The following is a 21,841-nucleotide window of genomic DNA, read 5'->3' as shown; positions in this document are numbered from 1 at the left end:
GGTAGATCTCCGAGAACACGGTCGGGAACCAGCGGAATACACGGGTAATTATGTCAAGCGACTGATGTGTCTGACCCAAAAGCTTTGTGCTGTCAAAACACTCTCCTTCGAGCCGGATTTGAACCAGCGACCTAAGGATTTCAACACTGCCCGACTACAGTCCTCCGCTCTACCAACTGAGCTATCGAAGGGTGTCGCTGTTGGTGGGGGGTATCCTTGCTCCGTAGCGGCACGCTGCCTTTGTACATCGCCGAACTGAAGGTAAAAAGGGAAACGCAGCTCATTCCAAGAAACGCCAATGTCCCCGGCAGTTTAGGGTTACGCCTGGTCTCTGGCCCGCTTGCTGCGATGGAAACGAGGCCGTCGTTTGCCGGGTCCTTTTGGTTCTCCAGCGAATCGGGCCAGCCGACAAAGACAGCTGCGTTAAAACTCGTTCCCTGACCGGGAATCGAACCCGGGCCGCGGCGGTGAGAGCGCCGAATCCTAACCACTAGACCACCAGGGACTTGTTGTGTTGTCTCGGCATCGGAAAATTCCCGATAGGGGGCATAGGCCTTCTTGCAAAAAAAGACAACAGCCATTTTGTTTGTCTGAGACAGACTGCCTGTGTCCAGACCATCTGACAGGAAGGGGAGGAGACAGCAGCTTTTGGGGCCCATTTTGAGGGCAAGACTGTGGACAGAGGTTAGTGGCAATTGTGTTCATTTTTCTGTGTCGCACATCGTGTAAAAGATACCCCGTGGGTTACGTAGATACTTGGGTTGAGATACCATCTGTTCGTATGAATGGCCCTTTCACAACATCTGCCGATTTCCTCCACCACGAGCGTTTTGTCGCCTCAGCGCCTCATGCTTTTTTTCCCTTTTTCTTTGTTTTCTAATAATCGTCCTTTTCCCACAAAAACAAACAATTGAACTGAGGAGAAGAAGAAACAACGGCCGAGCGGCACAGAGGCAGTGCTGTAAATGCTGTCCATGATCATCTTCCTCTCAGCTGCTAAGCGGGGCAACTGCCTTGCTGGCCATGCCGCATTGTCTTTCTGCTTTGCTGAGTTTGGTTTGTACACACACCTGTCCATCACACAACACACACTACATTAGGCTGCAACTCTTTACCCATCCATTCTAGCTGTAATTAGAGGCCTCGTGTTTTCATAGTCAGTTGGGTGGTAGGGCAGCTTTACTCTGTGTCTGTAAGTTTGTAGCTCAGAATACTGTGTTAAAGCCGGCCAAATTCCAGTGCGGAAAGCTTGCTTCACCACTGCACGTTTCTTGTTGTTCTTTTGATTGGTATAGTTGTGGTGGTTCCATGGTGTAATGGTTAGCCTTCTGAATTTTCAATTGAGTAATCCAAGTTCAAATCTCCGTGGAACGTGACCTTTGTGGTGTCGCCACCCATTTTTTACAAAGATAACTCTAACCAGCGGCCTATATCACAAAATAAGATTCTTGAGTTTCAGCCGGGAAAGTGCCCGAAAGTCAATCCTGGAAAATGCAACCACGCTTGCAATCCTGCAATTTGAACAGGTTGTTATTTTCTGTTAATTGGGTGATTTTCGTGTTTAGATGGATTTTTTTTTCCCCCTTGAGCCACATTGTGTCACGAATGGCTTGAAAAAGCAGACATTACATATATGTCAAAATGAAAGGTGTTTTCCTCCCCTTAACAGGCAATATCGTTCGCAATAGCGTGAAGCAGCGGTTTCCGACCCCGTTCCCGGACATCTACTGCCCTGTAGGTTTTCATTTCGACCCTATTTGGGCAGATGCCATTCAACTAATGAGCAGCTCAACGACATCTCTTGCTCTTGAATAAGGTACGCTTTGTTAGGCTTGAAGCCAAAACCGTCAAGACGGTAGATCTCCGAGAACACGGTCGGGAACCAGCGGAATACACGGGTAATTATGTCAAGCGACTGATGTGTCTGACCCAAAAGCTTTGTGCTGTCAAAACACTCTCCTTCGAGCCGGATTTGAACCAGCGACCTAAGGATTTCAACACTGCCCGACTACAGTCCTCCGCTCTACCAACTGAGCTATCGAAGGGTGTCGCTGTTGGTGGGGGGTATCCTTGCTCCGTAGCGGCACGCTGCCTTTGTACATCGCCGAATTGAAGGCAAAAAGGGAAACGCAGCTCATTCCGAGAAACGCCAATGTCCCCGACAGTTTAGGGTTACGCCTGGTCTCTGGCCCGCTTGCTGCGATGGAAACGAGGCCGTCGTTTGCCGGGTCCTTTTGGTTCTCCAGCGAATCGGGCCAGCCGACAAAGACAGCTGCGTTAAAACTCGTTCCCTGACCGGGAATCGAACCCGGGCCGCGGCGGTGAGAGCGCCGAATCCTAACCACTAGACCACCAGGGACTTGTTGTGTTGTCTCGGCATCGGAAAATTCCCGATAGGGGGCATAGGCCTTCTTGCAAAAAAAGACAACAGCCATTTTGTTTGTCTGAGACAGACTGCCTGTGTCCAGACCATCTGACAGGAAGGGGAGGAGACAGCAGCTTTTGGGGCCCATTTTGAGGGCAAGACTGTGGACAGAGGTTAGTGGCAATTGTGTTCATTTTTCTGTGTCGCACATCGTGTAAAAGATACCCCGTGGGTTACGTAGATACTTGGGTTGAGATACCATCTGTTCGTATGAATGGCCCTTTCACAACATCTGCCGATTTCCTCCACCACGAGCGTTTTGTCGCCTCAGCGCCTCATGCTTTTTTTCCCTTTTTCTTTGTTTTCTAATAATCGTCCTTTTCCCACAAAAACAAACAATTGAACTGAGGAGAAGAAGAAACAACGGCCGAGCGGCACAGAGGCAGTGCTGTAAATGCTGTCCATGATCATCTTCCTCTCAGCTGCTAAGCGGGGCAACTGCCTTGCTGGCCATGCCGCATTGTCTTTCTGCTTTGCTGAGTTTGGTTTGTACACACACCTGTCCATCACACAACACACACTACATTAGGCTGCAACTCTTTACCCATCCATTCTAGCTGTAATTAGAGGCCTCGTGTTTTCATAGTCAGTTGGGTGGTAGGGCAGCTTTACTCTGTGTCTGTAAGTTTGTAGCTCAGAATACTGTGTTAAAGCCGGCCAAATTCCAGTGCGGAAAGCTTGCTTCACCACTGCACGTTTCTTGTTGTTCTTTTGATTGGTATAGTTGTGGTGGTTCCATGGTGTAATGCTTAGCCTTCTGAATTTTCAATTGAGTAATCCAAGTTCAAATCTCCGTGGAACGTGACCTTTGTGGTGTCGCCACCCATTTTTTACAAAGATAACTCTAACCAGCGGTCTATATCACAAAATAAGATTCTTGAGTTTCAGCCGGGAAAGTGCCCGAAAGTCAATCCTGGAAAATGCAACCACGCTTGCAATCCTGCAATTTGAACAGGTTGTTATTTTCTGTTAATTGGGTGATTTTCGTGTTTAGATGGATTTTTTTTTCCCCCTTGAGCCACATTGTGTCACGAATGGCTTGAAAAAGCAGACATTACATGCATGTCAAAATGAAAGGTGTTTTCCTCCCCTTAACAGGCAATATCGTTCGCAATAGCGTGAAGCAGCGGTTTCCGACCCCGTTCCCGGACATCTACTGCCCTGTAGGTTTTCATTTCGACCCTATTTGGGCAGATGCCATTCAACTAATGAGCAGCTCAACGACATCTCTTGCTCTTGAATAAGGTACGCTTTGTTAGGCTTGAAGCCAAAACCGTCAAGACGGTAGATCTCCGAGAACACGGTCGGGAACCAGCGGAATACACGGGTAATTATGTCAAGCGACTGATGTGTCTGACCCAAAAGCTTTGTGCTGTCAAAACACTCTCCTTCGAGCCGGATTTGAACCAGCGACCTAAGGATTTCAACACTGCCCGACTACAGTCCTCCGCTGTACCAACTGAGCTATCGAAGGGTGTCGCCGTTGGTGGGGGGTATCCTTGCTCCGTAGCGGCACGCTGCCTTTGTACATCGCCGAATTGAAGGCAAAAAGGGAAACGCAGCTCATTCCGAGAAACTCCAATGTCCCCGACAGTTTAGGGTTACGCCTGGTCTCTGGCCCGCTTGCTGCGATGGAAACGAGGCCGTCGTTTGCCGGGTCCTTTTGGTTCTCCAGCGAATCGGGCCAGCCGACAAAGACAGCTGCGTTAAAACTCGTTCCCTGACCGGGAATCGAACCCGGGCCGCGGCGGTGAGAGCGCCGAATCCTAACCACTAGACCACCAGGGACTTGTTGTGTTGTCTCGGCATCGGAAAATTCCCGATAGGGGGCATAGGCCTTCTTGCAAAAAAAGACAACAGCCATTTTGTTTGTCTGAGACAGACTGCCTGTGTCCAGACCATCTGACAGGAAGGGGAGGAGACAGCAGCTTTTGGGGCCCATTTTGAGGGCAAGACTGTGGACAGAGGTTAGTGGCAATTGTGTTCATTTTTCTATGTCGCACATCGTGTAAAAGATACCCCGTGGGTTACGTAGATACTTGGGTTGAGATACCATCTGTTCGTATGAATGGCCCTTTCACAACATCTGCCGATTTCCTCCACCACGAGCGTTTTGTCGCCTCAGCGCCTCATGCTTTTTTTCCCTTTTTCTTTGTTTTCTAATAATCGTCCTTTTCCCACAAAAACAAACAATTGAACTGAGGAGAAGAAGAAACAACGGCCGAGCGGCACAGAGGCAGTGCTGTAAATGCTGTCCATGATCATCTTCCTCTCAGCTGCTAAGCGGGGCAACTGCCTTGCTGGCCATGCCGCATTGTCTTTCTGCTTTGCTGAGTTTGGTTTGTACACACACCTGTCCATCACACAACACACACTACATTAGGCTGCAACTCTTTACCCATCCATTCTAGCTGTAATTAGAGGCCTCGTGTTTTCATAGTCAGTTGGGTGGTAGGGCAGCTTTACTCTGTGTCTGTAAGTTTGTAGCTCAGAATACTGTGTTAAAGCCGGCCAAATTCCAGTGCGGAAAGCTTGCTTCACCACTGCACGTTTCTTGTTGTTCTTTTGATTGGTATAGTTGTGGTGGTTCCATGGTGTAATGCTTAGCCTTCTGAATTTTCAATTGAGTAATCCAAGTTCAAATCTCCGTGGAACGTGACCTTTGTGGTGTCGCCACCCATTTTTTACAAAGATAACTCTAACCAGCGGCCTATATCACAAAATAAGATTCTTGAGTTTCAGCCGGGAAAGTGCCCGAAAGTCAATCCTGGAAAATGCAACCACGCTTGCAATCCTGCAATTTGAACAGGTTGTTATTTTCTGTTAATTGGGTGATTTTCGTGTTTAGATGGATTTTTTTTTCCCCCTTGAGCCACATTGTGTCACGAATGGCTTGAAAAAGCAGACATTACATGTATGTCAAAATGAAAGGTGTTTTCCTCCCCTTAACAGGCAATATCGTTCGCAATAGCGTGAAGCAGCGGTTTCCGACCCCGTTCCCGGACATCTACTGCCCTGTAGGTTTTCATTTCGACCCTATTTGGGCAGATGCCATTCAACTAATGAGCAGCTCAACGACATCTCTTGCTCTTGAATAAGGTACGCTTTGTTAGGCTTGAAGCCAAAACCGTCAAGACGGTAGATCTCCGAGAACACGGTCGGGAACCAGCGGAATACACGGGTAATTATGTCAAGCGACTGATGTGTCTGACCCAAAAGCTTTGTGCTGTCAAAACACTCTCCTTCAAGCCGGATTTGAACCAGCGACCTAGGGATTTCAACACTGCCCGACTACAGTCCTCCGCTGTACCAACTGAGCTATCGAAGGGTGTCGCCGTTGGTGGGGGGTATCCTTGCTCCGTAGCGGCACGCTGCCTTTGTACATCGCCGAATTGAAGGCAAAAAGGGAAACGCAGCTCATTCCGAGAAACTCCAATGTCCCCGACAGTTTAGGGTTACGCCTGGTCTCTGGCCCGCTTGCTGCGATGGAAACGAGGCCGTCGTTTGCCGGGTCCTTTTGGTTCTCCAGCGAATCGGGCCAGCCGACAAAGACAGCTGCGTTAAAACTCGTTCCCTGACCGGGAATCGAACCCGGGCCGCGGCGGTGAGAGCGCCGAATCCTAACCACTAGACCACCAGGGACTTGTTGTGTTGTCTCGGCATCGGAAAATTCCCGATAGGGGGCATAGGCCTTCTTGCAAAAAAAGACAACAGCCATTTTGTTTGTCTGAGACAGACTGCCTGTGTCCAGACCATCTGACAGGAAGGGGAGGAGACAGCAGCTTTTGGGGCCCATTTTGAGGGCAAGACTGTGGACAGAGGTTAGTGGCAATTGTGTTCATTTTTCTATGTCGCACATCGTGTAAAAGATACCCCGTGGGTTACGTAGATACTTGGGTTGAGATACCATCTGTTCGTATGAATGGCCCTTTCACAACATCTGCCGATTTCCTCCACCACGAGCGTTTTGTCGCCTCAGCGCCTCAAGCTTTTTTTCCCTTTTTCTTTGTTTTCTAATAATCGTCCTTTTCCCACAAAAACAAACAATTGAACTGAGGAGAAGAAGAAACAACGGCCGAGCGGCACAGAGGCAGTGCTGTAAATGCTGTCCATGATCATCTTCCTCTCAGCTGCTAAGCGGGGCAACTGCCTTGCTGGCCATGCCGCATTGTCTTTCTGCTTTGCTGAGTTTGGTTTGTACACACACCTGTCCATCACACAACACACACTACATTAGGCTGCAACTCTTTACCCATCCATTCTAGCTGTAATTAGAGGCCTCGTGTTTTCATAGTCAGTTGGGTGGTAGGGCAGCTTTACTCTGTGTCTGTAAGTTTGTAGCTCAGAATACTGTGTTAAAGCCGGCCAAATTCCAGTGCGGAAAGCTTGCTTCACCACTGCACGTTTCTTGTTGTTCTTTTGATTGGTATAGTTGTGGTGGTTCCATGGTGTAATGCTTAGCCTTCTGAATTTTCAATTGAGTAATCCAAGTTCAAATCTCCGTGGAACGTGACCTTTGTGGTGTCGCCACCCATTTTTTACAAAGATAACTCTAACCAGCGGCCTATATCACAAAATAAGATTCTTGAGTTTCAGCCGGGAAAGTGCCCGAAAGTCAATCCTGGAAAATGCAACCACGCTTGCAATCCTGCAATTTGAACAGGTTGTTATTTTCTGTTAATTGGGTGATTTTCGTGTTTAGATGGATTTTTTTTTCCCCCTTGAGCCACATTGTGTCACGAATGGCTTGAAAAAGCAGACATTACATGTATGTCAAAATGAAAGGTGTTTTCCTCCCCTTAACAGGCAATATCGTTCGCAATAGCGTGAAGCAGCGGTTTCCGACCCCGTTCCCGGACATCTACTGCCCTGTAGGTTTTCATTTCGACCCTATTTGGGCAGATGCCATTCAACTAATGAGCAGCTCAACGACATCTCTTGCTCTTGAATAAGGTACGCTTTGTTAGGCTTGAAGCCAAAACCGTCAAGACGGTAGATCTCCGAGAACACGGTCGGGAACCAGCGGAATACACGGGTAATTATGTCAAGCGACTGATGTGTCTGACCCAAAAGCTTTGTGCTGTCAAAACACTCTCCTTCGAGCCGGATTTGAACCAGCGACCTAAGGATTTCAACACTGCCCGACTACAGTCCTCCGCTCTACCAACTGAGCTATCGAAGGGTGTCGCCATTGGTGGGGGGTATCCTTGCTCCGTAGCGGCACGCTGCCTTTGTACATCGCCGAATTGAAGGCAAAAAGGGAAACGCAGCTCATTCCGAGAAACTCCAATGTCCCCGACAGTTTAGGGTTACGCCTGGTCTCTGGCCCGCTTGCTGCGATGGAAACGAGGCCGTCGTTTGCCGGGTCCTTTTGGTTCTCCAGCGAATCGGGCCAGCCGACAAAGACAGCTGCGTTAAAACTCGTTCCCTGACCGGGAATCGAACCCGGGCCGCGGCGGTGAGAGCGCCGAATCCTAACCACTAGACCACCAGGGACTTGTTGTGTTGTCTCGGCATCGGAAAATTCCCGATAGGGGGCATAGGCCTTCTTGCAAAAAAAGACAACAGCCATTTTGTTTGTCTGAGACAGACTGCCTGTGTCCAGACCATCTGACAGGAAGGGGAGGAGACAGCAGCTTTTGGGGCCCATTTTGAGGGCAAGACTGTGGACAGAGGTTAGTGGCAATTGTGTTCATTTTTCTGTGTCGCACATCGTGTAAAAGATACCCCGTGGGTTACGTAGATACTTGGGTTGAGATACCATCTGTTCGTATGAATGGCCCTTTCACAACATCTGCCGATTTCCTCCACCACGAGCGTTTTGTCGCCTCAGCGCCTCATGCTTTTTTTCCCTTTTTCTTTGTTTTCTAATAATCGTCCTTTTCCCACAAAAACAAACAATTGAACTGAGGAGAAGAAGAAACAACGGCCGAGCGGCACAGAGGCAGTGCTGTAAATGCTGTCCATGATCATCTTCCTCTCAGCTGCTAAGCGGGGCAACTGCCTTGCTGGCCATGCCGCATTGTCTTTCTGCTTTGCTGAGTTTGGTTTGTACACACACCTGTCCATCACACAACACACACTACATTAGGCTGCAACTCTTTACCCATCCATTCTAGCTGTAATTAGAGGCCTCGTGTTTTCATAGTCAGTTGGGTGGTAGGGCAGCTTTACTCTGTGTCTGTAAGTTTGTAGCTCAGAATACTGTGTTAAAGCCGGCCAAATTCCAGTGCGGAAAGCTTGCTTCACCACTGCACGTTTCTTGTTGTTCTTTTGATTGGTATAGTTGTGCTGGTTCCATGGTGTAATGCTTAGCCTTCTGAATTTTCAATTGAGTAATCCAAGTTCAAATCTCCGTGGAACGTGACCTTTGTGGTGTCGCCACCCATTTTTTACAAAGATAACTCTAACCAGCGGCCTATATCACAAAATAAGATTCTTGAGTTTCAGCCGGGAAAGTGCCCGAAAGTCAATCCTGGAAAATGCAACCACGCTTGCAATCCTGCAATTTGAACAGGTTGTTATTTTCTGTTAATTGGGTGATTTTCGTGTTTAGATGGATTTTTTTTTCCCCCTTGAGCCACATTGTGTCACGAATGGCTTGAAAAAGCAGACATTACATATATGTCAAAATGAAAGGTGTTTTCCTCCCCTTAACAGGCAATATCGTTCGCAATAGCGTGAAGCAGCGGTTTCCGACCCCGTTCCCGGACATCTACTGCCCTGTAGGTTTTCATTTCGACCCTATTTGGGCAGATGCCATTCAACTAATGAGCAGCTCAACGACATCTCTTGCTCTTGAATAAGGTACGCTTTGTTAGGCTTGAAGCCAAAACCGTCAAGACGGTAGATCTCCGAGAACACGGTCGGGAACCAGCGGAATACACGGGTAATTATGTCAAGCGACTGATGTGTCTGACCCAAAAGCTTTGTGCTGTCAAAACACTCTCCTTCGAGCCGGATTTGAACCAGCGACCTAAGGATTTCAACACTGCCCGACTACAGTCCTCCGCTCTACCAACTGAGCTATCGAAGGGTGTCGCTGTTGGTGGGGGGTATCCTTGCTCCGTAGCGGCACGCTGCCTTTGTACATCGCCGAATTGAAGGCAAAAAGGGAAACGCAGCTCATTCCGAGAAACGCCAATGTCCCCGACAGTTTAGGGTTACGCCTGGTCTCTGGCCCGCTTGCTGCGATGGAAACGAGGCCGTCGTTTGCCGGGTCCTTTTGGTTCTCCAGCGAATCGGGCCAGCCGACAAAGACAGCTGCGTTAAAACTCGTTCCCTGACCGGGAATCGAACCCGGGCCGCGGCGGTGAGAGCGCCGAATCCTAACCACTAGACCACCAGGGACTTGTTGTGTTGTCTCGGCATCGGAAAATTCCCGATAGGGGGCATAGGCCTTCTTGCAAAAAAAGACAACAGCCATTTTGTTTGTCTGAGACAGACTGCCTGTGTCCAGACCATCTGACAGGAAGGGGAGGAGACAGCAGCTTTTGGGGCCCATTTTGAGGGCAAGACTGTGGACAGAGGTTAGTGGCAATTGTGTTCATTTTTCTGTGTCGCACATCGTGTAAAAGATACCCCGTGGGTTACGTAGATACTTGGGTTGAGATACCATCTGTTCGTATGAATGGCCCTTTCACAACATCTGCCGATTTCCTCCACCACGAGCGTTTTGTCGCCTCAGCGCCTCATGCTTTTTTTTCCCTTTTTCTTTGTTTTCTAATAATCGTCCTTTTCCCACAAAAACAAACAATTGAACTGAGGAGAAGAAGAAACAACGGCCGAGCGGCACAGAGGCAGTGCTGTAAATGCTGTCCATGATCATCTTCCTCTCAGCTGCTAAGCGGGGCAACTGCCTTGCTGGCCATGCCGCATTGTCTTTCTGCTTTGCTGAGTTTGGTTTGTACACACACCTGTCCATCACACAACACACACTACATTAGGCTGCAACTCTTTACCCATCCATTCTAGCTGTAATTAGAGGCCTCGTGTTTTCATAGTCAGTTGGGTGGTAGGGCAGCTTTACTCTGTGTCTGTAAGTTTGTAGCTCAGAATACTGTGTTAAAGCCGGCCAAATTCCAGTGCGGAAAGCTTGCTTCACCACTGCACGTTTCTTGTTGTTCTTTTGATTGGTATAGTTGTGGTGGTTCCATGGTGTAATGCTTAGCCTTCTGAATTTTCAATTGAGTAATCCAAGTTCAAATCTCCGTGGAACGTGACCTTTGTGGTGTCGCCACCCATTTTTTACAAAGATAACTCTAACCAGCGGCCTATATCACAAAATAAGATTCTTGAGTTTCAGCCGGGAAAGTGCCCGAAAGTCAATCCTGGAAAATGCAACCACGCTTGCAATCCTGCAATTTGAACAGGTTGTTATTTTCTGTTAATTGGGTGATTTTCGTGTTTAGATGGATTTTTTTTTCCCCCTTGAGCCACATTGTGTCACGAATGGCTTGAAAAAGCAGACATTACATGTATGTCAAAATGAAAGGTGTTTTCCTCCCCTTAACAGGCAATATCGTTCGCAATAGCGTGAAGCAGCGGTTTCCGACCCCGTTCCCGGACATCTACTGCCCTGTAGGTTTTCATTTCGACCCTATTTGGGCAGATGCCATTCAACTAATGAGCAGCTCAACGACATCTCTTGCTCTTGAATAAGGTACGCTTTGTTAGGCTTGAAGCCAAAACCGTCAAGACGGTAGATCTCCGAGAACACGGTCGGGAACCAGCGGAATACACGGGTAATTATGTCAAGCGACTGATGTGTCTGACCCAAAAGCTTTGTGCTGTCAAAACACTCTCCTTCGAGCCGGATTTGAACCAGCGACCTAAGGATTTCAACACTGCCCGACTACAGTCCTCCGCTGTACCAACTGAGCTATCGAAGGGTGTCGCCGTTGGTGGGGGGTATCCTTGCTCCGTAGCGGCACGCTGCCTTTGTACATCGCCGAATTGAAGGCAAAAAGGGAAACGCAGCTCATTCCGAGAAACTCCAATGTCCCCGACAGTTTAGGGTTACGCCTGGTCTCTGGCCCGCTTGCTGCGATGGAAACGAGGCCGTCGTTTGCCGGGTCCTTTTGGTTCTCCAGCGAATCGGGCCAGCCGACAAAGACAGCTGCGTTAAAACTCGTTCCCTGACCGGGAATCGAACCCGGGCCGCGGCAGTGAGAGCGCCGAATCCTAACCACTAGACCACCAGGGACTTGTTGTGTTGTCTCGGCATCGGAAAATTCCCGATAGGGGGCATAGGCCTTCTTGCAAAAAAAGACAACAGCCATTTTGTTTGTCTGAGACAGACTGCCTGTGTCCAGACCATCTGACAGGAAGGGGAGGAGACAGCAGCTTTTGGGGCCCATTTTGAGGGCAAGACTGTGGACAGAGGTTAGTGGCAATTGTGTTCATTTTTCTGTGTCGCACATCGTGTAAAAGATACCCCGTGGGTTACGTAGATACTTGGGTTGAGATACCATCTGTTCGTATGAATGGCCCTTTCACAACATCTGCCGATTTCCTCCACCACGAGCGTTTTGTCGCCTCAGCGCCTCATGCTTTTTTTTCCCTTTTTCTTTGTTTTCTAATAATCGTCCTTTTCCCACAAAAACAAACAATTGAACTGAGGAGAAGAAGAAACAACGGCCGAGCGGCACAGAGGCAGTGCTGTAAATGCTGTCCATGATCATCTTCCTCTCAGCTGCTAAGCGGGGCAACTGCCTTGCTGGCCATGCCGCATTGTCTTTCTGCTTTGCTGAGTTTGGTTTGTACACACACCTGTCCATCACACAACACACACTACATTAGGCTGCAACTCTTTACCCATCCATTCTAGCTGTAATTAGAGGCCTCGTGTTTTCATAGTCAGTTGGGTGGTAGGGCAGCTTTACTCTGTGTCTGTAAGTTTGTAGCACAGAATACTGTGTTAAAGCCGGCCAAATTCCAGTGCGGAAAGCTTGCTTCACCACTGCACGTTTCTTGTTGTTCTTTTGATTGGTATAGTTGTGGTGGTTCCATGGTGTAATGCTTAGCCTTCTGAATTTTCAATTGAGTAATCCAAGTTCAAATCTCCGTGGAACGTGACCTTTGTGGTGTCGCCACCCATTTTTTACAAAGATAACTCTAACCAGCGGCCTATATCACAAAATAAGATTCTTGAGTTTCAGCCGGGAAAGTGCCCGAAAGTCAATCCTGGAAAATGCAACCACGCTTGCAATCCTGCAATTTGAACAGGTTGTTATTTTCTGTTAATTGGGTGATTTTCGTGTTTAGATGGATTTTTTTTTCCCCCTTGAGCCACATTGTGTCACGAATGGCTTGAAAAAGCAGACATTACATGTATGTCAAAATGAAAGGTGTTTTCCTCCCCTTAACAGGCAATATCGTTCGCAATAGCGTGAAGCAGCGGTTTCCGACCCCGTTCCCGGACATCTACTGCCCTGTAGGTTTTCATTTCGACCCTATTTGGGCAGATGCCATTCAACTAATGAGCAGCTCAACGACATCTCTTGCTCTTGAATAAGGTACGCTTTGTTAGGCTTGAAGCCAAAACCGTCAAGACGGTAGATCTCCGAGAACACGGTCGGGAACCAGCGGAATACACGGGTAATTATGTCAAGCGACTGATGTGTCTGACCCAAAAGCTTTGTGCTGTCAAAACACTCTCCTTCGAGCCGGATTTGAACCAGCGACCTAAGGATTTCAACACTGCCCGACTACAGTCCTCCGCTCTACCAACTGAGCTATCGAAGGGTGTCGCTGTTGGTGGGGGGTATCCTTGCTCCGTAGCGGCACGCTGCCTTTGTACATCGCCGAATTGAAGGCAAAAAGGGAAACGCAGCTCATTCCGAGAAACTCCAATGTCCCCGACAGTTTAGGGTTACGCCTGGTCTCTGGCCCGCTTGCTGCGATGGAAACGAGGCCGTCGTTTGCCGGGTCCTTTTGGTTCTCCCGCGAATCGGGCCAGCCGACAAAGACAGCTGCGTTAAAACTCGTTCCCTGACCGGGAATCGAACCCGGGCCGCGGCGGTGAGAGCGCCGAATCCTAACCACTAGACCACCAGGGACTTGTTGTGTTGTCTCGGCATCGGAAAATTCCCGATAGGGGGCATAGGCTTCTTGCAAAAAAAGACAACAGCCATTTTGTTTGTCTGAGACAGACTGCCTGTGTCCAGACCATCTGACAGGAAGGGGAGGAGACAGCAGCTTTTGGGGCCCATTTTGAGGGCAAGACTGTGGACAGAGGTTAGTGGCAATTGTGTTCATTTTTCTGTGTCGCACATCGTGTAAAAGATACCCCGTGGGTTACGTAGATACTTGGGTTGAGATACCATCTGTTCGTATGAATGGCCCTTTCACAACATCTGCCGATTTCCTCCACCACGAGCGTTTTGTCGCCTCAGCGCCTCATGCTTTTTTTCCCTTTTTCTTTGTTTTCTAATAATCGTCCTTTTCCCACAAAAACAAACAATTGAACTGAGGAGAAGAAGAAACAACGGCCGAGCGGCACAGAGGCAGTGCTGTAAATGCTGTCCATGATCATCTTCCTCTCAGCTGCTAAGCGGGGCAACTGCCTTGCTGGCCATGCCGCATTGTCTTTCTGCTTTGCTGAGTTTGGTTTGTACACACACCTGTCCATCACACAACACACACTACATTAGGCTGCAACTCTTTACCCATCCATTCTAGCTGTAATTAGAGGCCTCGTGTTTTCATAGTCAGTTGGGTGGTAGGGCAGCTTTACTCTGTGTCTGTAAGTTTGTAGCTCAGAATACTGTGTTAAAGCCGGCCAAATTCCAGTGCGGAAAGCTTGCTTCACCACTGCACGTTTCTTGTTGTTCTTTTGATTGGTATAGTTGTGGTGGTTCCATGGTGTAATGCTTAGCCTTCTGAATTTTCAATTGAGTAATCCAAGTTCAAATCTCCGTGGAACGTGACCTTTGTGGTGTCGCCACCCATTTTTTACAAAGATAACTCTAACCAGCGGCCTATATCACAAAATAAGATTCTTGAGTTTCAGCCGGGAAAGTGCCCGAAAGTCAATCCTGGAAAATGCAACCACGCTTGCAATCCTGCAATTTGAACAGGTTGTTATTTTCTGTTAATTGGGTGATTTTCGTGTTTAGATGGATTTTTTTTTCCCCCTTGAGCCACATTGTGTCACGAATGGCTTGAAAAAGCAGACATTACATGTATGTCAAAATGAAAGGTGTTTTCCTCCCCTTAACAGGCAATATCGTTCGCAATAGCGTGAAGCAGCGGTTTCCGACCCCGTTCCCGGACATCTACTGCCCTGTAGGTTTTCATTTCGACCCTATTTGGGCAGATGCCATTCAACTAATGAGCAGCTCAACGACATCTCTTGCTCTTGAATAAGGTACGCTTTGTTAGGCTTGAAGCCAAAACCGTCAAGACGGTAGATCTCCGAGAACACGGTCGGGAACCAGCGGAATACACGGGTAATTATGTCAAGCGACTGATGTGTCTGACCCAAAAGCTTTGTGCTGTCAAAACACTCTCCTTCGAGCCGGATTTGAACCAGCGACCTAAGGATTTCAACACTGCCCGACTACAGTCCTCCGCTCTACCAACTGAGCTATCGAAGGGTGTCGCCATTGGTGGGGGGTATCCTTGCTCCGTAGCGGCACGCTGCCTTTGTACATCGCCGAATTGAAGGCAAAAAGGGAAACGCAGCTCATTCCGAGAAACTCCAATGTCCCCGACAGTTTAGGGTTACGCCTGGTCTCTGGCCCGCTTGCTGCGATGGAAACGAGGCCGTCGTTTGCCGGGTCCTTTTGGTTCTCCAGCGAATCGGGCCAGCCGACAAAGACAGCTGCGTTAAAACTTGTTCCCTGACCGGGAATCGAACCCGGGCCGCGGCGGTGAGAGCGCCGAATCCTAACCACTAGACCACCAAGGACTTGTTGTGTTGTCTCGGCATCGGAAAATTCCCGATAGGGGGCATAGGCCTTCTTGCAAAAAAAGACAACAGCCATTTTGTTTGTCTGAGACAGACTGCCTGTGTCCAGACCATCTGACAGGAAGGGGAGGAGACAGCAGCTTTTGGGGCCCATTTTGAGGGCAAGACTGTGGACAGAGGTTAGTGGCAATTGTGTTCATTTTTCTGTGTCGCACATCGTGTAAAAGATACCCCGTGGGTTACGTAGATACTTGGGTTGAGATACCATCTGTTCGTATGAATGGCCCTTTCACAACATCTGCCGATTTCCTCCACCACGAGCGTTTTGTCGCCTCAGCGCCTCATGCTTTTTTTCCCTTTTTCTTTGTTTTCTAATAATCGTCCTTTTCCCACAAAAACAAACAATTGAACTGAGGAGAAGAAGAAACAACGGCCGAGCGGCACAGAGGCAGTGCTGTAAATGCTGTCCATGATCATCTTCCTCTCAGCTGCTAAGCGGGGCAACTGCCTTGCTGGCCATGCCGCATTGTCTTTCTGCTTTGCTGAGTTTGGTTTGTACACACACCTGTCCATCACACAACACACACTACATTAGGCTGCAACTCTTTACCCATCCATTCTAGCTGTAATTAGAGGCCTCGTGTTTTCATAGTCAGTTGGGTGGTAGGGCAGCTTTACTCTGTGTCTGTAAGTTTGTAGCTCAGAATACTGTGTTAAAGCCGGCCAAATTCCAGTGCGGAAAGCTTGCTTCACCACTGCACGTTTCTTGTTGTTCTTTTGATTGGTATAGTTGTGCTGGTTCCATGGTGTAATGGTTAGCCTTCTGAATTTTCAATTGAGTAATCCAAGTTCAAATCTCCGTGGAACGTGACCTTTGTGGTGTCGCCACCCTTTTTTTACAAAGATAACTCTAACCAGCGGCCTATATCACAAAATAAGATTCTTGAGTTTCAGCCGGGAAAGTGCCCGAAAGTCAATCCTGGAAAATGCAACCACGCTTGCAATCCTGCAATTTGAACAGGTTGTTATTTTCTGTTAATTGGGTGATTTTCGTGTTTAGATGGATTTTTTTTTCCCCCTTGAGCCACATTGTGTCACGAATGGCTTGAAAAAGCAGACATTACATGTATGTCAAAATGAAAGGTGTTTTCCTCCCCTTAACAGGCAATATCGTTCGCAATAGCGTGAAGCAGCGGTTTCCGACCCCGTTCCCGGACATCTACTGCCCTGTAGGTTTTCATTTCGACCCTATTTGGGCAGATGCCATTCAACTAATGAGCAGCTCAACGACATCTCTTGCTCTTGAATAAGGTACGCTTTGTTAGGCTTGAAGCCAAAACCGTCAAGACGGTAGATCTCCGAGAACACGGTCGGGAACCAGCGGAATACACGGGTAATTATGTCAAGCGACTGATGTGTCTGACCCAAAAGCTTTGTGCTGTCAAAACACTCTCCTTCGAGCCGGATTTGAACCAGCGACCTAAGGATTTCAACACTGCCCGACTACAGTCCTCCGCTCTACCAACTGAGCTATCGAAGGGTGTCGCCATTGGTGGGGGGTATCCTTGCTCCGTAGCGGCACGCTGCCTTTGTACATCGCCGAATTGAAGGCAAAAAGGGAAACGCAGCTCATTCCGAGAAACTCCAATGTCCCCGACAGTTTAGGGTTACGCCTGGTCTCTGGCCCGCTTGCTGCGATGGAAACGAGGCCGTCGTTTGCCGGGTCCTTTTGGTTCTCCAGCGAATCGGGCCAGCCGACAAAGACAGCTGCGTTAAAACTCGTTCCCTGACCGGGAATCGAACCCGGGCCGCGGCGGTGAGAGCGCCGAATCCTAACCACTAGACCACCAAGGACTTGTTGTGTTGTCTCGGCATCGGAAAATTCCCGATAGGGGGCATAGGCCTTCTTGCAAAAAAAGACAACAGCCATTTTGTTTGTCTGAGACAGACTGCCTGTGTCCAGACCATCTGACAGGAAGGGGAGGAGACAGCAGCTTTTGGGGCCCATTTTGAGGGCAAGACTGTGGACAGAGGTTAGTGGCAATTGTGTTCATTTTTCTGTGTCGCACATCGTGTAAAAGATACCCCGTGGGTTACGTAGATACTTGGGTTGAGATACCATCTGTTCGTATGAATGGCCCTTTCACAACATCTGCCGATTTCCTCCACCACGAGCGTTTTGTCGCCTCAGCGCCTCATGCTTTTTTTCCCTTTTTCTTTGTTTTCTAATAATCGTCCTTTTCCCACAAAAACAAACAATTGAACTGAGGAGAAGAAGAAACAACGGCCGAGCGGCACAGAGGCAGTGCTGTAAATGCTGTCCATGATCATCTTCCTCTCAGCTGCTAAGCGGGGCAACTGCCTTGCTGGCCATGCCGCATTGTCTTTCTGCTTTGCTGAGTTTGGTTTGTACACACACCTGTCCATCACACAACACACACTACATTAGGCTGCAACTCTTTACCCATCCATTCTAGCTGTAATTAGAGGCCTCGTGTTTTCATAGTCAGTTGGGTGGTAGGGCAGCTTTACTCTGTGTCTGTAAGTTTGTAGCTCAGAATACTGTGTTAAAGCCGGCCAAATTCCAGTGCGGAAAGCTTGCTTCACCACTGCACGTTTCTTGTTGTTCTTTTGATTGGTATAGTTGTGCTGGTTCCATGGTGTAATGGTTAGCCTTCTGAATTTTCAATTGAGTAATCCAAGTTCAAATCTCCGTGGAACGTGACCTTTGTGGTGTCGCCACCCTTTTTTTACAAAGATAACTCTAACCAGCGGCCTATATCACAAAATAAGATTCTTGAGTTTCAGCCGGGAAAGTGCCCGAAAGTCAATCCTGGAAAATGCAACCACGCTTGCAATCCTGCAATTTGAACAGGTTGTTATTTTCTGTTAATTGGGTGATTTTCGTGTTTAGATGGATTTTTTTTACCCCCTTGAGCCACATTGTGTCACGAATGGCTTGAAAAAGCAGACATTACATGTATGTCAAAATGAAAGGTGTTTTCCTCCCCTTAACAGGCAATATCGTTCGCAATAGCATGAAGCAGCGGTTTCCGACCCTGTTCCCGGACATCTACTGCCCTGTGGGTTTTCATTTCGACCCTATTTGGGCAGATGCCATTCAACTAATGAGCAGCTCAACGACATCTCTTGCTCTTGAATAAGGTACGCTTTGTTAGGCTTGAAGCCAAAACCGTCAAGACGGTAGATCTCCGAGAACACGGTCGGGAACCAGCGGAATACACGGGTAATTATGTCAAGCGACTGATGTGTCTGACCCAAAAGCTTTGTGCTGTCAAAACACTCTCCTTCGAGCCGGATTTGAACCAGCGACCTAAGGATTTCAACACTGCCCGACTACAGTCCTCCACTCTACCAACTGAGCTATCGAAGGGTGGCGCTATTGGTGGGGGGTATCCTTGCTCCGAAGCGGCGCGCTGCCTTTGTACATCGCCGAACTGAAGGCAAAAAGGGAAACGCAGCTCATTCCGAGAAACGCCAATGTCCCCGACAGTTTAGGGTTACGCCTGGTCTCTGGCCCGCTTGCTGCGATGGAAACGAGGCCGTCGTTTGCCGGGTCCTTTTGGTTCTCCAGCGAATCGGGCCAGCCGACAAAGACAGCTGCGTTAAAACTCGTTCCCTGACCGGGAATCGAACCCGGGCCGCGGCGGTGAGAGCGCCGAATCCTAACCACTAGACCACCAGGGACTTGTTGTGTTGTCTCGGCATTGGAAAATTCCCGATAGGGGGCATAGGCCTGCTTGCAAAAAAAGACAACAGCCATTTTGTTTGTCTGAGACAGACTGCCTGTGTCCAGACCATCTGACAGGAAGGGGAGGAGACAGCAGCTTTTGGGGCCCATTTTGAGGGCAAGACTGTGGACAGAGGTTAGTGGCAATTGTGTTCATTTTTCTGTGTCGCACATCGTGTAAAAGATACCCCGTGGGTTACGTAGATACTTGGTTTGAGATACCATCTGTACGTATGAATGGCCCTTTCACAACATCTGCCGATTTCCGCCACCACGAGCGTTTTGTCGCCTCACCGCCTCATGCTTTTTTTCCCCTTTTTCTTTGTTTTCTAATAATCGTCCTTTTCCCACAAAAACAAACAATTGAACTGAGGAGAAGAAGAAACAACGGCCGAGCGGCACAGAGGCAGTGCTGTAAATGCTGTCCATGATCATCTTCCTCTCAGCTGCTAAGCGGGGCAACTGCCTTGCTGGCCATGCCGCATTGTCTTTCTGCTTTGCTGAGTTTGGTTTGTACACACACCTCTCCATCACACAACACACACTACATTAGGCTGCAACTCTTTACCCATCCATTCTAGCTGTAATTAGAGGCCTCGTGTTTTCATAGTCAGTTGGGTGGTAGGGCAGCTTTACTCTGTGTCTGTAAGTTTGTAGCTCAGAATACTGTGTTAAAGCCGGCCAAATTCCAGTGCGGAAAGCTTGCTTCACCACTGCACGTTTCTTGTTGTTCTTTTGATTGGTATAGTTGTGCTGGTTCCATGGTGTAATGCTTAGCCTTCTGAATTTTCAATTGAGTAATCCAAGTTCAAATCTCCGTGGAACGTGACCTTTGTGGTGTCGCCACCCATTTTTTACAAAGATAACTCTAACCAGCGGCCTATATCACAAAATAAGATTCTTGAGTTTCAGCCGGGAAAGTGCCCGAAAGTCAATCCTGGAAAATGCAACCACGCTTGCAATCCTGCAATTTGAACAGGTTGTTATTTTCTGTTAATTGGGTGATTTTCGTGTTTAGATGGATTTTTTTTACCCCCTTGAGCCACATTGTGTCACGAATGGCTTGAAAAAGCAGACATTACATGTATGTCAAAATGAAAGGTGTTTTCCTCCCCTTAACAGGCAATATCGTTCGCAATAGCATGAAGCAGCGGTTTCCGACCCTGTTCCCGGACATCTACTGCCCTGTGGGTTTTCATTTCGACCCTATTTGGGCAGATGCCATTCAACTAATGAGCAGCTCAACGACATCTCTTGCTCTTGAATAAGGTACGCTTTGTTAGGCTTGAAGCCAAAACCGTCAAGACGGTAGATCTCCGAGAACACGGTCGGGAACCAGCGGAATACACGGGTAATTATGTCAAGCGACTGATGTGTCTGACCCAAAAGCTTTGTGCTGTCAAAACACTCTCCTTCGAGCCGGATTTGAACCAGCGACCTAAGGATTTCAACACTGCCCGACTACAGTCCTCCGCTCTACCAACTGAGCTATCGAAGGGTGGCGCTATTGGTGGGGGGTATCCTTGCTCCGAAGCGGCACGCTGCCTTTGTACATCGCCGAATTGAAGGCAAAAAGGGAAACGCAGCTCATTCCGAGAAACTCCAATGTCCCCGACAGTTTAGGGTTACGCCTGGTCTCTGGCCCGCTTGCTGCGATGGAAACGAGGCCGTCGTTTGCCGGGTCCTTTTGGTTCTCCAGCGAATCGGGCCAGCCGACAAAGACAGCTGCGTTAAAACTCGTTCCCTGACCGGGAATCGAACCCGGGCCGCGGCGGTGAGAGCGCCGAATCCTAACCACTAGACCACCAGGGACTTGTTGTGTTGTCTCGGCATCGGAAAATTCCCGATAGGGGGCATAGGCCTTCTTGCAAAAAAAGACAACAGCCATTTTGTTTGTCTGAGACAGACTGCCTGTGTCCAGACCATCTGACAGGAAGGGGAGGAGACAGCAGCTTTTGGGGCCCATTTTGAGGGCAAGACTGTGGACAGAGGTTAGTGGCAATTGTGTTCATTTTTCTGTGTCACACATCGTGTAAAAGATACCCCGTGGGTTACGTAGATACTTGGGTTGAGATACCATCTGTTCGTATGAATGGCCCTTTCACAACATCTGCCGATTTCCTCCTCCACGAGCGTTTTGTCGCCTCAGCGCCTAATGCTTTTTTTCCCTTTTTCTTTGTTTTCTAATAATCGTCCTTTTCCCACAAAAACAAACAATTGAACTGAGGAGAAGAAGAAACAACGGCCGAGCGGCACAGAGGCAGTGCTGTAAATGCTGTCCATGATCATCTTCCTCTCAGCTGCTAAGCGGGGCAACTGCCTTGCTGGCCATGCCGCATTGTCTTTCTGCTTTGCTGAGTTTGGTTTGTACACACACCTGTCCATCACACAACACACACTACATTAGGCTGCAACTCTTTACCCATCCATTCTAGCTGTAATTAGAGGCCTCGTGTTTTCATAGTCAGTTGGGTGGTAGGGCAGCTTTACTCTGTGTCTGTAAGTTTGTAGCTCAGAATACTGTGTTAAAGCCGGCCAAATTCCAGTGCGGAAAGCTTGCTTCACCACTGCACGTTTCTTGTTGTTCTTTTGATTGGTATAGTTGTGGTGGTTCCATGGTGTAATGCTTAGCCTTCTGAATTTTCAATTGAGTAATCCAAGTTCAAATCTCCGTGGAACGTGACCTTTGTGGTGTCGCCACCCATTTTTTACAAAGATAACTCTAACCAGCGGCCTATATCACAAAATAAGA

The 21,841-nt window shown here is 48.4% G+C and overlaps 24 non-coding genes across 24 annotated transcripts; all 24 read right to left on the bottom strand.

Annotated features, from left to right (window-relative positions):
- Positions 1–103: 103 nt before the first annotated feature.
- On the bottom strand, positions 104–191 carry trnay-gua (transfer RNA tyrosine (anticodon GUA)). The gene is given in 2 exon segments: positions 104–139; positions 155–191. It is a non-coding gene; the product is annotated as a tRNA-Tyr (tRNA).
- A 242-nt stretch (positions 192–433) lies between these two features.
- trnae-cuc (transfer RNA glutamic acid (anticodon CUC)) lies at positions 434–505 on the bottom strand. Its single transcript has one exon. It is a non-coding gene; the product is annotated as a tRNA-Glu (tRNA).
- A 1,452-nt stretch (positions 506–1,957) lies between these two features.
- On the bottom strand, positions 1,958–2,045 carry trnay-gua (transfer RNA tyrosine (anticodon GUA)). Its single transcript is given in 2 exon segments — positions 1,958–1,993; positions 2,009–2,045. It is a non-coding gene; the product is annotated as a tRNA-Tyr (tRNA).
- Positions 2,046–2,287: 242 nt separating this feature from the next.
- Positions 2,288–2,359, bottom strand: trnae-cuc (transfer RNA glutamic acid (anticodon CUC)). The gene has a single exon. It is a non-coding gene; the product is annotated as a tRNA-Glu (tRNA).
- A 1,452-nt stretch (positions 2,360–3,811) lies between these two features.
- Positions 3,812–3,899, bottom strand: trnay-gua (transfer RNA tyrosine (anticodon GUA)). The gene is given in 2 exon segments: positions 3,812–3,847; positions 3,863–3,899. It is a non-coding gene; the product is annotated as a tRNA-Tyr (tRNA).
- Positions 3,900–4,141: 242 nt separating this feature from the next.
- On the bottom strand, positions 4,142–4,213 carry trnae-cuc (transfer RNA glutamic acid (anticodon CUC)). Its single transcript has one exon. It is a non-coding gene; the product is annotated as a tRNA-Glu (tRNA).
- A 1,452-nt stretch (positions 4,214–5,665) lies between these two features.
- Positions 5,666–5,753, bottom strand: trnay-gua (transfer RNA tyrosine (anticodon GUA)). The gene is given in 2 exon segments: positions 5,666–5,701; positions 5,717–5,753. It is a non-coding gene; the product is annotated as a tRNA-Tyr (tRNA).
- Positions 5,754–5,995: 242 nt separating this feature from the next.
- On the bottom strand, positions 5,996–6,067 carry trnae-cuc (transfer RNA glutamic acid (anticodon CUC)). The gene has a single exon. It is a non-coding gene; the product is annotated as a tRNA-Glu (tRNA).
- Positions 6,068–7,519: 1,452 nt separating this feature from the next.
- On the bottom strand, positions 7,520–7,607 carry trnay-gua (transfer RNA tyrosine (anticodon GUA)). Its single transcript is given in 2 exon segments — positions 7,520–7,555; positions 7,571–7,607. It is a non-coding gene; the product is annotated as a tRNA-Tyr (tRNA).
- Positions 7,608–7,849: 242 nt separating this feature from the next.
- Positions 7,850–7,921, bottom strand: trnae-cuc (transfer RNA glutamic acid (anticodon CUC)). Its single transcript has one exon. It is a non-coding gene; the product is annotated as a tRNA-Glu (tRNA).
- A 1,452-nt stretch (positions 7,922–9,373) lies between these two features.
- On the bottom strand, positions 9,374–9,461 carry trnay-gua (transfer RNA tyrosine (anticodon GUA)). Its single transcript is given in 2 exon segments — positions 9,374–9,409; positions 9,425–9,461. It is a non-coding gene; the product is annotated as a tRNA-Tyr (tRNA).
- Positions 9,462–9,703: 242 nt separating this feature from the next.
- Positions 9,704–9,775, bottom strand: trnae-cuc (transfer RNA glutamic acid (anticodon CUC)). The gene has a single exon. It is a non-coding gene; the product is annotated as a tRNA-Glu (tRNA).
- A 1,453-nt stretch (positions 9,776–11,228) lies between these two features.
- trnay-gua (transfer RNA tyrosine (anticodon GUA)) lies at positions 11,229–11,316 on the bottom strand. The gene is given in 2 exon segments: positions 11,229–11,264; positions 11,280–11,316. It is a non-coding gene; the product is annotated as a tRNA-Tyr (tRNA).
- Positions 11,317–11,558: 242 nt separating this feature from the next.
- trnae-cuc (transfer RNA glutamic acid (anticodon CUC)) lies at positions 11,559–11,630 on the bottom strand. The gene has a single exon. It is a non-coding gene; the product is annotated as a tRNA-Glu (tRNA).
- Positions 11,631–13,083: 1,453 nt separating this feature from the next.
- trnay-gua (transfer RNA tyrosine (anticodon GUA)) lies at positions 13,084–13,171 on the bottom strand. The gene is given in 2 exon segments: positions 13,084–13,119; positions 13,135–13,171. It is a non-coding gene; the product is annotated as a tRNA-Tyr (tRNA).
- A 242-nt stretch (positions 13,172–13,413) lies between these two features.
- Positions 13,414–13,485, bottom strand: trnae-cuc (transfer RNA glutamic acid (anticodon CUC)). The gene has a single exon. It is a non-coding gene; the product is annotated as a tRNA-Glu (tRNA).
- Positions 13,486–14,936: 1,451 nt separating this feature from the next.
- On the bottom strand, positions 14,937–15,024 carry trnay-gua (transfer RNA tyrosine (anticodon GUA)). The gene is given in 2 exon segments: positions 14,937–14,972; positions 14,988–15,024. It is a non-coding gene; the product is annotated as a tRNA-Tyr (tRNA).
- A 242-nt stretch (positions 15,025–15,266) lies between these two features.
- Positions 15,267–15,338, bottom strand: trnae-cuc (transfer RNA glutamic acid (anticodon CUC)). Its single transcript has one exon. It is a non-coding gene; the product is annotated as a tRNA-Glu (tRNA).
- Positions 15,339–16,790: 1,452 nt separating this feature from the next.
- trnay-gua (transfer RNA tyrosine (anticodon GUA)) lies at positions 16,791–16,878 on the bottom strand. Its single transcript is given in 2 exon segments — positions 16,791–16,826; positions 16,842–16,878. It is a non-coding gene; the product is annotated as a tRNA-Tyr (tRNA).
- Positions 16,879–17,120: 242 nt separating this feature from the next.
- Positions 17,121–17,192, bottom strand: trnae-cuc (transfer RNA glutamic acid (anticodon CUC)). The gene has a single exon. It is a non-coding gene; the product is annotated as a tRNA-Glu (tRNA).
- Positions 17,193–18,644: 1,452 nt separating this feature from the next.
- Positions 18,645–18,732, bottom strand: trnay-gua (transfer RNA tyrosine (anticodon GUA)). The gene is given in 2 exon segments: positions 18,645–18,680; positions 18,696–18,732. It is a non-coding gene; the product is annotated as a tRNA-Tyr (tRNA).
- A 242-nt stretch (positions 18,733–18,974) lies between these two features.
- On the bottom strand, positions 18,975–19,046 carry trnae-cuc (transfer RNA glutamic acid (anticodon CUC)). The gene has a single exon. It is a non-coding gene; the product is annotated as a tRNA-Glu (tRNA).
- Positions 19,047–20,499: 1,453 nt separating this feature from the next.
- trnay-gua (transfer RNA tyrosine (anticodon GUA)) lies at positions 20,500–20,587 on the bottom strand. The gene is given in 2 exon segments: positions 20,500–20,535; positions 20,551–20,587. It is a non-coding gene; the product is annotated as a tRNA-Tyr (tRNA).
- A 242-nt stretch (positions 20,588–20,829) lies between these two features.
- trnae-cuc (transfer RNA glutamic acid (anticodon CUC)) lies at positions 20,830–20,901 on the bottom strand. Its single transcript has one exon. It is a non-coding gene; the product is annotated as a tRNA-Glu (tRNA).
- Positions 20,902–21,841: the final 940 nt, after the last annotated feature.

Source organism: Conger conger, chromosome 13 (assembly GCF_963514075.1).
Source record: "Conger conger chromosome 13, fConCon1.1, whole genome shotgun sequence".
In the NCBI taxonomy this organism is placed as follows: domain Eukaryota; kingdom Metazoa; phylum Chordata; class Actinopteri; order Anguilliformes; family Congridae; genus Conger; species Conger conger.
This window is presented reverse-complemented; position numbering and strand designations above follow the sequence as displayed.